Source organism: Cetorhinus maximus, chromosome 4, assembly GCF_964194155.1.
Source record: "Cetorhinus maximus chromosome 4, sCetMax3.hap1.1, whole genome shotgun sequence".
NCBI classification, from domain to species: Eukaryota; Metazoa; Chordata; class Chondrichthyes; order Lamniformes; family Cetorhinidae; genus Cetorhinus; species Cetorhinus maximus.
The window spans coordinates 123,270,172-123,285,136 of NC_135882.1; positions in this window are offsets into that span (position 1 = coordinate 123,270,172).

The following is a 14,965-nucleotide window of genomic DNA, read 5'->3' on the forward strand; positions in this document are numbered from 1 at the left end:
GCAGGTACGATAGTGGTGTTTAAGAGGCAGCTTGACAAATACATGAATAGGATGGGAATAGAGGGATACGGACCCCAGAAGTGCAAAATGTTTTAGTTGACGGGCAATATGATCGGTGCAGGCTTGGAGGGCCGAAGGGCCTGTTCCTGTGCTGTACTTTTCTTTGTTCTTTTGTTCTTTGACAATTTGCTTATTGCTCAGATAGTAATCCAGAGATTATCTTTGCTTCCTTCTTTTTAGATTCATTCCTAGCTCCTCATACTCCCTCAGAAAAACCTCTTCCTTAGTCCTACTTATGTCATTGGTACCCATTTGGACCTGACAACTGAATCCTCCCCCTCCCATTCCAAGTTCCTATCCAGGCCTGAGGGGATGTCCTTAGACACCGGGCAGGCAGCACAGTCTTGGGGACTCATGCTTTTGGCTGCAGAGAGCAATGTCTATCTCCCTAACTATACTGTTCCTTACTTCAACTACATTCCTTTTTGCTTCCTACACTTGAATGGCCCCCCTGGTGCCATGGTCAGTTTGCTCAGCCTCCCTGTAGTTCCTGCTCTTGTCCCCATAAGCTGCAAGAGCCTCAAACCTGTTGGACAATTGTATGGGTTAAGGCTCCTTCATTGCTGCCTTTTGGATCCCCATACCTGCCTCTCTTATATTCACACCCTTCTGTCCCTGACCACAAACCAAATCTGAAGTGCCTAGCCTAAGGGGTGTTACTGCCTCCTGAGACAAAGTGTCCATGTATCACAATGTCTGAAGTTCAGACACCAGCTTATCAACTTAGAGCCGAAACATGTTGAGCTACAGACACTTATTGCAAATGTGGTTGCCATGGACCACACTGGTGTCCACCAGTTGCTGCATGCTACAGCAACATTAGCAAACAGTCTGGTGCAGCCTCAGACAGTTGCCAGGGAGAAGGATGGAGTTGGTGGCTAGGGAACAGAATATAGATAAAACTGTCCCCAAAAATACTCTTTGCCTTTCTTCTATTATTTTAACTAATCACATGCACATTTGTCTCTCATGCTGCTAATGTGATTATGAAGCATAGAAACCATGTTGTAGGAGCACCTGCTGTAGATTTTTGAACAGTGGATTAAAATTTGCTAAGGCCCATTTTCAGGTGTGGGGTCGCAATTCGTGATCTGCTTTAAGATGCTGCTTGGAACCTATCTCTTTGACCAAGCTTTTTACCATCTACCCTTATCCCCCTTTAAATGGCTCTGTATCATACATAATATTATGCTACTATGGAGTGCCTTAGAATGTTTTATTATAGTAAAGGTGCTACATAAATACAAGTTGCTATTGTTGCCTGTGTCTTGAAGGAGGCAAGCAGCACACAGATTTGTGCTGCCTCCTTATTTAAATAATTGTAGCATAGGCCTGAGTGTAGCCCACACATTGCTAGTTAACGGAATGCTCTGAGTGACGTGCTTTGATATCATGTGGTGCAGCCAGCCTACTCTTCCTAAAGGCTGTCCCTCATAAAGGGAATCTGGTTGAAAGGCAGCTGCTGCTGACTGCCTGTATTGACACTGGTTGCAAGTTGCACAAACGGAGCACCAGGGAAGAGAGAAGGCTCCTAGGTTCACAGATGCAGTGCTGGAGGTCTTAGTGGTGGAGGTTGGCTGGAGGAGGGAGGTGCTGGATATGACAGGGGCCAGGTGGCCCTAAAGGCCTGCCCTCTGAAGGGAAATGGAGCAGCTGATCAGAGAGGTCAATGTCCAGTGTGTGGTCCCAAGGACCTGGCAGCAGTGCCGCAAGACATTCATGAGGGTGGTCAAGGTTAGTGAACGCACCTTCATGTGACATCTCAGAATCACAGAATGGTTACGGTGTAGAAGGAGGCCATTTGGCCCATCGTGTCTACACCAGCTGTCTGAGCATTTTAACTTAGTGCCAATCTCTTGCCTTTTCCCAGTACCCCTGCACATTGTTTCTATTTAAATAATCATCAACTGCCCTCTTGAATGCCTCGATTGAACCTGCCTCCACCACACTTCCAGGCAGTGCATTACAAACCCTAACTACTCGCTGCGTGAAAAAGTCTTTTCTCACCTCACATTTGCTTCTTTTGGAAAACACTTTAAAACTGTGCCCTCTGGTTTCTCCCTATCAACTCTGTCCAGACCCATGATTTTGAAAACTATCAAGTCTCCTCTTTGCTTTCTTCTTTCCAAGGAAAACAGTCCCAACATCTCCAATCTTTCCTCATAACTGAAGTGTCTCACCCCGGAACCATTCTCGTAAACCTCTTCTGCACTCTCGCCAATGAGTTTACATCCTTCCTATAGTGTGGCATCCAGAATTGTACACAGTACTCCAGCTGATGTCTAACCAGTGTCTTATATAAGTTTATCATAACCTCCCTGCTTTTGTACTCTTTGCCCCTATTAATGAAGCCTAGAATACTGTACGCTTTAATAACAGCTCCCTCTACCTGTGCTACCACCTTTAATTACTTATGTACATATACACCCATGTCCCTCTGTTCCCTCACACCCTTTAGAATAGTATCCTTTACTTTATACTGTATCTCCATGTCCTTTGTACCAAAGTGTATCACCTCACACTTCTCCGCATTGAACATCATCTGCCACCCAACTGCCCCCCCACCAATGTGCCAATGTCCTCTTGAAGTTCTATACTGTCCTCCTCACAGTTTACAATTCTCCAAAGTTTTAAGTTGTCTGCAAACATTGAAATTGTCCCCTGCACACCAAGATCTATATTATTTATATATATCAGAAAAAGTAAGGGTCCCAACACCGACCACTGGGGAACTCTACTACAAACCTTCTTCCAGCCCGAAAAATATCTGTTAACCATTATTCTCTGTTTCCTACCTCTCAGCCAATTTTGTATCCATGTTGTTACTGTCCCTTTTAATCCATGACGTACAACTGTCCTCACAAGTTTGTTGTGTGGCGCTATATCGAATGCCTTTTAGAAGTCCATATACACCACATCAACAGCCTTGCCCTCATCAACCATCTCTGTTACCCCTTCAAAAAACTCCAGCAAGTCCGTTAGACATGATTTTCCTTTAACAAATCCATGCTGACTCTTCCGAATCAATCCACATTTTTCCATATGACTATTAATTCTATAGCAAATAATTGTTTCTAGAAGTTTCCCCTTCACTGAAGTTAAATGATTGTTCCTTAATTGCAGGGCAGATCTTTACAACCTTTTTTGAACAAGGGCATAAAGTTTACAATTCTCCAGTCCTCCAGCACCTCCCCCGAATCTAGGGAACATTGAAAGATACCAGTGCCTATGCAATTTCCATTCTCACTTCCTTCAATATTCTTGGGTGCATCTCATCCAGTCCCAGTGCCTTATCAACTTTTAAGCACCGACAGCTAATCCAATACCTCCTCCTTATCAATTTTAAACCCTTCTAGTGACTGAGTTTCCTCCTCTGTCACTATGGCCTGGGCAGCATCTACCTCATAGGTAAAGACAGATGCAAAGTATTCATTTAACATCTCAGCCATGACTCTTGCCTCCATGTGTAAATCCCCTTTTTGGTCCCTAATAGGCTCTACTTCTTCTTTTACCACCCTTTTACTATTGATGTACTTATAGAATACTTTGGGATTTCCTTTTATGTTAGCTGCCAGTCTTTTTTTCATAATCCCTCTTTGCTTCTTGTATTTGCTTTTTCACATCCCTTCTGAACCTTCTGTATTCAGCTTGGTTCTCAATTGTATTTGCCACCTGACACCTGTCGTAAGCACACCTTTTCTTCTTTAACTTAATTTCCGTTTCCTTTGTCATCCACGGAGATCTGGATTTGTTTGTCCTACCCTTCCCTTTTGAGGAAACATATCTTGACTGTGCCCAAACCATCTCCTCTTTGAAGGTAACCCATTGTTGAGCTACTGCTTTTCCTGCCAACTTTTGGTTCCAGAGGTTGAACCTCTCCTTCACATCAAACCACCAATTTCTCATGCCGCTTAAGGCACCACACTCCTGTCGCTCACCCAATACCAGTTAGTAGCACTCAAATTTAACATCTAGATACTCCACTTCATCCTCTTACACCTTCCAATGATGTCAGCCTCAAGTACAACTCTTGCTGCTTCCACATACCTCCAGCTAATCATCCATGGCAGGAACATCACTCAAACATAGTGCAACACAATCACTATCATTACTGATGTTCAACAACAGAGCAGTGGAAAAACATAGTGCACTCCACACCCGTGTTTTTGATTTTCACTTTTTGTTAAGTCATGTTGCTGCTTGAGTTGCTGTAACTGGACCAAGAGATTAAATAAACAGAATTGTGGGTTTTTTTTGCAGCGTAAATATCATCTATTACTCATCCATTGCCAGAGCAGCTAATGTTTAGAAGCAAATTACTGTTTGTAATGAACACATAAAATATGCTGTGTTTTTTCTCCCACCCTAGTTAATTAGTTCAGTTAGTACCAAGTTCAGACAAATCATTTAGAGCGCTGAAAAGTTTTGTATCTACTGGAGACTGAAGTGCAGTGAGATCACCAAGGAGCAGGCCATCTGATTGAATCCCTGGATTGTGCTCACCGGACTAGATGGGAAGAGACATTAAAGAACCAAGGCTTTACCTGCTTAAGTCAGAAATGTTGGAGAGTCCTATGCCACCTCAGAGCAGCCCAGAAACCATTAATGCCAAGCTGCCCATCTGTAAATGCCAATCAGGTAGTGAGCCATCTCCTTCACATGAGAAAGGCACCACTGGATAAAAGAGTGAAGAAGAAAATCCAGAACGACTGGAGAACCTTTTAGAGGCAGCAAAATTCCAGATCTGAACACTTCATCACCCTGGATTTAGATAAACTTCTACAAACCATCAAGCTGGGCACTGCTGCTGGTTATGACACCATCCCCCCTGAGGTGCAGAGGGATCTAGGTGTTCTAGTATATAGGTCACAAAAAGTTAGTATGCAGGTACAGCAAGTAATTAAGAAGGCTAATGGGATGCTATCCTTTATTACGAGAGAGATTGAATATAAAAGTGAGGGGTTATGCTTAGTTATACAGGACATTGGTGAGACCGCACCTTGAATACTGTGTGCAGTTTTGGTCTCCTTATTTAAGGAAGGATGTAAATGCATTGGAGATGGTTCAAAGGAAGTTTACTAGATTGATACCTCGAATGAGTGGGCTGTCTTATGAGGAAAGGTTGGATAGACTGGGCTTGTTTCCATTGGAGTTTAGAAGAATGAGAGGTGATTTGATTGAAGTATACAAGATCCCGAACGGCCTTGACAAGGTGGACGTCGAAAGGATGTTTCCTCTTGTGGGTGAGACCAGAACTAGGGGGCACTGTTTTAAAATTAGGGGTTGTCCTTTTAGGACAGAGATGAGGAGAAATCTTTTCTCTCAGAGGGTTGTGCGGCTTTGGAATTCTCTGCCTCAGAAGGTGGTGGAGGTGGGGTAAATGAATATTCTTAAGGCAGAGGAGATAGATTCTTGCTAGGCAAGGGAATCAAAGGTTATCAGGGTTAGATGGGAATGTGGAAATTGAAACGTAAGATCAGCCATGATCTTGTTGAATGGCGGAACAGGCTCAAGGGGCCGAATGGTCTACTCCTGTTCCTATTTCTTATGTTCTTACGAGTTCCTAAAACACCGCTCCTGGTTGGCCCAATTTTTTACAAGGGAAAATTGCCAAAACCCCGGCTCACAAAAGCAAACCTTTGACCCAAAATTAACATCAAACTACTGGCCAATATTCCTGCTATCATTATGCTTCAAGGTAGTAGAGCACCTAATCGTAGCAGATCAAGCCAGAAGTGGAGAACTTGAGTACGGACCAAGCAGGTTTTTGACAAGAAAGAAGCACATGTGATCAGGTTCTCGCATTAACTACTTTAATTGAAAATGGCTTTCAAAAGAATCTTAAAAACAAGAGCAGTTTTTGATGACCTTGTTGCAGTGTAAAACACTGTTCAGCACATTGGCTTATTCATCAAAGTATCAAGAGTTCTACTTCCTGGGGTTACTGGCACTATTGAACTGCTACTCCAAGACAGATGTTTCAGTGTGCACTAGGGTGATGAGACTAGTGTCTGGAGGAGACAGATGAATGGGTTACCCAGGGACTGTCCTAGTCCCAAACCTGTTCAACTTGCATGCCAACAACTTACCTCCCAACCCACTCCCAGAAGTTTATCTACACAGATGACATCAGCTATGGCATAGAGACTCAGACATTTGTTATGATGTGGTAGGTGATATGTACCAGGTGGACCAAACCCAAAAGGGAAACTTGAACGTGCTATCACAATGGTTTTGCAATTTGTATTTATTGCGAGAAGATTTGTGCACTGAGTTCAGAAGTAATGGGTCCACTAATACATTTAGCGATTTGAAAAATTAAATTAAAACATATATCAACCAAAGAAAAGAATTCAAACACAAACAAGATTGCAGTTACTTAATATTATAACAAATCCCAAAATTCCTCATTGACCTGACAACCAACTACACACTTCCTTTGAGGCAACATTAAAGTAGATTTTAAATTTAAATAAGCAATTCAACAAGGTTACCACAGCACCCATTTGACTGTGGAATTCCAAAGGCTTTTAACAGAACTTTAGTTATTGGAGCAGCACTTCTTCAGAAAGTCGAGAGGCTTTTCCCATATCTGTTTCACACGGTGTGCCTTTCAAGATTTTACATGGCCATCCCCACATACCTTCCATCCTTCTATAAATATATTTCTCTCTCTTTAATGTGTAAAAGCCCATTGTTCCACCATGTCTTTGGAAATTTACTTTTCCCATAATATAAAAATCTTTCATGTTGTCAATATAGCCTTTTTCCTTTTCACAAACAAAAATGTAATAACCTCTCCCTGTTTATCTTGTTAGTTGTAAACATCCTGCTATCCCTTTGAAAATCAAACAACCCCCCACTTACCTTAAAATGCAAATTTCATTTATACCTTACCTACTGACTCTTATACTCCAGCTCACTCATTAGTATTTGAAATACCCTTTTTACATCTAACTCTTTCGATAATTTCAACATTGCAGTCTATCTGACTCTAATTCAATTAAACTAGCCACCCACATAGGCCTACCTTACAATATCTCACAATACTATTATGAAAAATATAATAGTTTTGTGACACTTTCCCTGTGCTGGAAGAGACAATAAACAACAATACTGCAAGACATGGTGCCTAAAACCAGCACCAGTAAAAAAGCCTACAGCACATCCCACTTCACAACATCAGCGCGAAGAGGGACCTGATCATTGAAGAACTTGATTTATGGGGTACAACTCATTTGCAATGGGTCCCTAATTGTGAATTATCTAGTAAATCATCTGGCTCACATTAGACTTAACCATCAGGCAAGACTGAACACTTCAGATGGTAAATTCAAAAAATTTATTGACAGTTAGAAGTTAGAAAAGGTAATAAGTTAAAAGGATAGAAGACAAAATTTCAATTAGCAGTAAAAGGAAAAAGTTTAACTTAACAAGTAAACAGAGTTCTTACAGCTTCCTCGGGTGATCAGGCCGAAGGTGTGAAATGATGATAACCTTCTGGTCACTCAGCACGTGGATACCATTTAGAAACTAATGAGATAAATTGAATAGTGTGGGATCAGTTTATTAACAATATATTTCACCCTCAACTCAGGCTGTTGGTAGTTTTAAAATCAATAATTTTAGTGTGACTTGACCATTTTGATTGAATGTAGAAAACTAACATGGTCAAGAAGGCATTTTGAATTAATTCAGGAGACATTTTAAAAACTAATCAGTTACTGCATTATTGGAAACTAGCCAGGACAAGTCGTGAGCCTTAATTGTGAGATAGTTGAAGAATAAGTAATTAATCAATAGATGTATTGGTAAAGGCTGGTAATATAACCTGCAACAAAAAGTATGTACTGTTTTATGTTTCATAATTAACACTTGATTTTAAATATGCTAATTGAATATTATGAGAATTGTTCTCAAACCAGACGGGAAAGCTAAGGTGTGCTAAGCTGAAGCCTTCATGACCCCAGGGAGTTACATTAAGATGGGTAAAGAATGAAGCATTATTCAAGTATGAAACATTTTAAGTAGCCCCATTGTATTACTGTATGGGAAAGATGCTCACAGGAAAGATGCTGGCATTGTGAATGTAGAATGCGCTAGAGACTGTATTACTGGTGCTCAGTTTTAGGGTCACAGGTGCCAGGAACCAATTATAAATTAGCAGCAGTTAAGTTAACAAATTATTGTTCAACAGTTAGGTTAACTCAAGATAAGAAAATATGAGCTGAGGGTATAAAAATGAAGGTTTCAGGAAGCCATTTTGTTAGCATGTTATCCACGTGCTGAGTGACCAGAAGGTTATCATCACTTCACACCTTCGGCCTGGTCACCCGAGGAAGCTGTGAGAAGTCTGTTTAGTTGTTAAGTTAAACTTTTTCCTTTTACTGTTAATTGAAACTTTGTCTCCTATCTTTTTAACTTGTTGTCTTTCTACCTTTTAATTGTCAATAAATCTTTTGAATTTACCATCTGAAATGTTCAGTCTTGCATGATGGTTAAGTCTAATGCGAGCCAAATGATTTATTAGATAATTCACAGTTGGGGATTTACAGCAAATGAGTTGTACCCCATAGATAAATTCTGCAGTGGTGACTGCCATGGCAGGGCAAGGCTAAAGACTGAACTTTTGGTTGGTAAAAGTTAAAATTAACAAGAATAAACAGCTGCATATAGGGAAAATTAACTCACAATTACAGACTTTTAGATGAAACATATCTCTTCCCAGTATAAAGCAAAACTGGATCATGGGTCCACTGATGAGATTCAATTGTTGCAGGCAGAATGCTTGTTAAATGGTAATGGTGCCCAATTTCAGGATGTTATTGCTTTTATTAAATATAAAGTTGACAGTAAGTTGTGGAGGCCAGCGAAAATTCTGGACCTGTGGGCTTATTGTGTGTAGTATTGTGCTGCCAAAGGTGATGAAGTCACCCAGGCTAAGGATCAGAACAAGGAGCCATAGGAAAGGAGATATTCTTGGGTGTTTATTTACAATAGTGAACATTATGTACATGTGATTAACACCCGTGCCCAGGCTGTGCAACTACATCTTCATAACCCATCGAGGCCTTCCGTGCTCGGTGGGCACCACGGGGACTGGGGTGTTTTGTTGACCCCTTTAATCACATTTTGGTTTGATGTTTGTAAGGTTCCTTTAAAGTTTTTCCTTGATTTTACAGTTGACCTGACTTAGGGGCTGTGCTTGATTTATCCCATGTTTTTGTTAATTTAGTTAATTGTTTTAACTCTACAAGAGTTACATCTTCATAACTTTCCTAAACCTTTTTCTACATCTTGGTGCTCCCCGCGACATCCACAACAGAGGTAGAGGCAACCTGCTGACTGCTATGCCCTGTCTGTGATGACCTTGATGGGTGTCATGTGAAGGGCCAAGACTTGGAGGGCCCCAGCCTTCTTTCGGGGTCCTGCTGTGTGGCAGTGGCACCCTCCTTGACCTGTGGAGCTGGAGCTGCTGGAGTCACAGGAAGAGAGGATTCAGATGGGCCGGACACTCCCGGAGTCACTTGGGTGTATGGCCTCGGGGTGTGCACCTGCTGTTCCTCCTCCTTATGTGTGCCCAAAGACCCCTGGCTGACTCCCTGAGGTGAAGTGGAAGCTGGAGTGAGATTGAGCTGCCCTGTACCCCTCTCGCATATGCACTGTTGGAGGCCAGCTATGGCGTCAGTGATGTAGTTCAGCCCACACAGCAGTGCAGGACCAGTGTCCTGGACCAAGGTCTCCATGGCAGCTGCCATCCTACCAGTGTTGACCTTGGTGCATTGGCATGCCGGCGCTATCGCCTCAGACTGATGACTGATGGACTCCTCCATTGTGCCTTGCAATCTGCGGAGTGCAGCAGACATCCCTTTCTGATTTTCCCGAGCTTGCCTTTGCAGCTCCAGCAACTGAGGTATGACCGAGTCCAAAGGCTCCTCATCTGACTCAGACTCAGCAGATTTCTAGCCTCCAGCAATCCTCTGAGTGCCAGAAACCTGGGAAGTCCCTGCTGCCACCTGCTGTGGATCAGAACTGCGATGTGCTCACCAGATTGTGACCCTGATGCTACTCTAGAACTAGGTCTCACAGAGGTGTGTGTCTCTGCACTGGTGGAGGGTGTGGGTGAGCACTGTGATAGGCCTTCAATTGGGGTTTCAGCAGATTCCTCTTCCGAGGTTTCTTCGGGGTTTGATTGGAGGCTGTGGGTCATGGACTCCGTCGGCTGTTTCCCAGATGTGCCTGCGCCAGCAAGAGGAAATAATTAGTGCATAGCAGTGGCCTGTGAAACAACATGGTTGTCTGATGGCTGTTGCACTGCTGGACCCTCGCTTGGTAGAGCAGCGCCGACCTCACCATCAGCACTGGAATGGCCCAGATCCTCACTGGCCAGCTGGATAACTCTGTTATCAACGTCTGTTGGAACTTTGAGTCGGGCATTTCTCCACCAGCCTGCGACCTCTCCCTCTTGTGCGCCAGCTTGTCCTGCATGAATACAGATCGAGAGAGTGTAAGCAGGACACCTGCAGGTCCAGATGATAAGTATGCATAGCATGTGTGGATGGTGAGTGGTCCCATGGACGGGATGAGGACAACAACGGTGAGTGTGAGAGAGTGAATGGTGATGCCCTTTGAACTGGCAGTGAGTGAGATCCCTGTGGATGTGTGATGGGTTTGTGAGTGTGTGAGTTGAAAATGATGAAGAGTGACTTACCCTGGTGGAACGGAGGAGATCATTCGTCCTCTTGCGGCACTGGGTGGTTGTCCTCTTTTGAAGGACACTGGCACTGACCACCGCTACCACTGCCTCTCATGTCAGATTGGTGAAGTTGCTGCCCCCCTGCGGCTGGGGCGAGGGTAGAGGACATCACAGTGGGCCTCCACGGTGTCCAAAAGACGTTCCAGGTTCACGTCACTGAATCTGGGGGGCTGCAATCTTCTTGCCTTTTGGTGCCACGTCTTCTGCAGCAGTCCTGGGCTGGAACCACTGAGAGGTGTGCATGTGACTGTACTTTAAATATGGCACCTGGCATGAGAAAGCGGTGAGATGACAGCATTGTGGGCAAATGAGAGCCCGCCTGCCATCGGAACGGCATGTTTCCCGGGAATGCATGATTAATGAGGCGGGATTGGGACAATACGGCATGAAAAGCTGCCATTGCGGCCATCGGGTAAAATGTTCTTTTTCTGCCCGCTACTGCACTTAGTGCAAATCTGGGACAATTCCGCACAAAATACTATTGTTTCTGTGATTAGTCAGGGAAATCCAGTTCTAGGTTTATCATTAGAACCAGAGGTGTGGGTGTCAGACTGGGTGCAGCCAGACCTGTCGACACTGCTTGAAATGACTGAGTTGGAAAGGGAGATGTTTGAAATTACAGATTCCCTTCCACCGCTAGCACCTCTTACCACTTCTACCCCCCCAGCGTTATACCCTTTACTCCCCTTAGCAGAGGAATCAAAGGAAAAGCCTATTGCAGTTGTGACTAGAACTGCTGTCAGAGATCTGTATGGTCAAACAGTGTTTGAAGTAGGAGCAGTCTGTCCCTCTCACACTGAACTACAAACCTGTGTTAAAGAATTAGGGAAAGTTGGTGACGGAGATGAACCCCAAGAAGTAAATAGACATCGGGCAGAGTTTAGGTGTGGTCATTCAGAGTTGGAAGATAGTGATTTAAAACGCATTCTCTTGGCTGCTTGCAGCAGAGGGTTAAAAGAAAATGCAGATCTTGATATCTACATTCTACCCGCTTCAGCAGGAGTAGTGACTGCTGTTTTACATTCTCTGGGTAATGCTAATGTGGATTTAAATGAGAATGAAAGAGATAAAGCAGCAGGTTAACGAGTCACCTCGAGTCTTTGCTAATCGACTGTATGATTTGTATGAACACTTTCAGAATGTACGCCCTAGAACTGTGACAGGAAGGAAAAATCAGCCCAATTTTAAAAGCATTTTCTCATATTCTAAATGCCTTGGGATACATGACTCGACCAACTGACCCCTGGCGTCAAGTTGAGACCAATGCAATTGAAGCTTGTATGACTGCAAGGCAATCTTAAAAGAAAGAGCAGTCTAAAATGCCATCTACTGCCAGGAATGGTGTTGCAGCAGTAGAGCAGTCACATTACCCACGGGGACAGTGAATCCCTGGTAAATATTGTTTCCACTGTGGCAAAATAGGCCATTATGTAAGGCATTGTTGGAATAAATCATCATATCAGTCTCCCCCAAGAAATCGGAAGCCACCTCCGCATAATCAGCAATATCAGCAAAATTCACAAAAAGATCCACAACAGAATTTTGCTAAAATGATGTTTTCTAAAATGGGAAATGAGATTAGACAGATGTTATCTCAGGAAGTTTCCAGTGCAGTGTTGTCATCTCTTCAAGGTCAGTATGTTGGTGGACAGCCACCAGATAAACCCTGATCTAGTGAACCATGGGCACTTTGAGTTTTGTTTAACCGCATCCATGTTGAAGCTTCTGGTGGGTCTTCCATCTAAATTGGGAAAATGAGCTACACTAATGTTTATCGTTTAATGAGAGCGTTGCCCCTTTCAGAGATTGGGTTTGCTAGCCTTGTGGACGTAAGCAGCAGAAATCCAGCTGGAGCTGTCAGAAAAATTTTTTTTTAATTTAATTTGGAATGTATGCAATTTCAAAATAACATTTGGGCTTTTAAGGTAAATGTTCAATTATAAACTAGAAGCCTTGCTGCTGGCCACAGTGAAACTTTTAGTTATAATATTAAGGTGTATATGGGAGTCTTTCATTCCAGACAAAAAGACACACACATATGCTTGGTATTTTTAAATTTTAAATGATCAAGGCACTGACACACACTCCATAGAGAAACGGACTTTAAGACAATTAAGATGGTAATGGTCAGAGGGAGTCAAATTAAAGCAAAAGTAAAAGGAATTTTGGATTGGGACAAATGAAGGCTAGGAATTAATGATACTTAGTAAGAAATATCCACAAATTGGATACAATTTAAAAAAGAGAGTTGGAGGATCTTTTAAGTCCACTTGATTTGATAGTTAAGACATTAATACTTATAGAAACATAGAAACATAGAAAATAAGAGCAGGAGTAGGCCATTCGGCCCTTCGAGCCTGCTCCGCCATTCATTATGATCATGGCTGATCTTCCAACTCAATAGCTTGCTCCCGCTTTCTCCCCATATCCTTTGATCCCTTTCACCCCAAGAGCTATATCTAACTCCTTGAAAACATACAATGTTTTGGCCTCAACTACTTTCTGTGGTAGCGAATTCCACAGGCTCACCACTCTCTGGTGAAGACATTTCTCCTCATCTCAGTCCTAAATGGTCTACCCCGTATCCTCAGACTGTGACCCCTGGTTCTGGACTCCCCCACCATCGGGAACATCCTTCCTGCATCTACCCTGTCTAGTCCTGTTAGAATTTTATAGGTTTCTATGAGATCCCCGCTCATTCTTCTGAACTCCAGTGAATATAATCCTAGCTGACTCAATATCTCCTCATGTCAGTCCCGCCATCCCAGGAATCAGTCTGGTAAACCTTCGCTGTAATCCCTCTGTAGCAAGGACACCCTTCCTCAGATAAGGAGACCAAAACTGCACACAATGTTCCAGGTGTGATCTCACCAAGGCCCTGTATAATTGTAGCAAGATATCCCTGCTCTTGTACTCGAATCCTCTCACTATGAAGGCCAACATACTATTTGCCTTCTTTACCGCCTGCCTTCACCGACTGGTGTACAAGGACACCCAGGTCTCGTTGCACATTTCCCACTCTCAATTTATAGCCATTCAGATAATAATCTGCCTTCCTGTTTTTGCTACCAAAGTGGATAACCTCACATTTATCCACATAATACTGCATCTGCCATGCATTTGCCCACTCACTCAGCTTGTCCAAATCACACTGAAGCATCTCTGCATCCTCCTCACAGCTCATCCTCCCACCCAGCTTTGTGCAATTCTGCAAATTTGGAGATATTACATTTACTTCCCTCATCTAAATCATTAATATATATTGTGAATAGCTGGGGTCCCAGCACCGATCCCTACGGTACCCCACTAGTCACTGCCTGCCATTTGGAAAAAGACCCGTTTATTCCTACTCTTTTTTTCCTGTCTGCCAACCAGTTTTCTATCCATCTCAATACACTACTCCCAATCCCATGCGCTTTAATTTTACACGCTAATGTCTTATGTGGGACTTTGTCAAAAGCCTTCTGAAAGTCCAAATAACCACATCCACTGGCTCCCCCTCACCAACTCTACTAGCTACATTCTCGAAAAATTCCAGTAGATTTGTCAAGCATGATTTCCCTTTCGTAAATCCACGCTGACTCTGTCCGATTCTGCCACTGTTTTCCAAGTGCTCAGCTATTAAATCATTTATATATAAATAACTTAGAATTAGTAACATTTTTGCAAGAGAATTTAATTGAGTGCGATGATCTGTAGGCAGGACTCCCATTGCAGATAGATAGCTTACATTTTCTGGCAGAAATTTTCACTCAAATACAAAAATTATGGGAATTATGCACAGATTTTATATCAGCCACTACAAACAACATCACCCTGGATGGTCAGAGACTGAAGCCAGATCCTCACCCTGTTTATCTAGATGTGAACCTTGACAGGACCCTCAAGTACAAACAGCCCATCAAGACTGCAGAAAAATATTAAGACCCTCAATAACCTCCTCAGTAACTGGCTGGTACCTCATGGGATCACAGGCCAAGAACCTAAGGATCTCTTCTCTTGCTATCATGTACTCAATCGCAGAATACACCAGTTGGTCCTAATCTGCCCACACCAAACATACAGATGTGCAACTCAACACAACAATGCACATCATCACAGGTATTGTTCAACCAACTCACCTTCCCTGGCTCCCAGTCCTGAGCAATA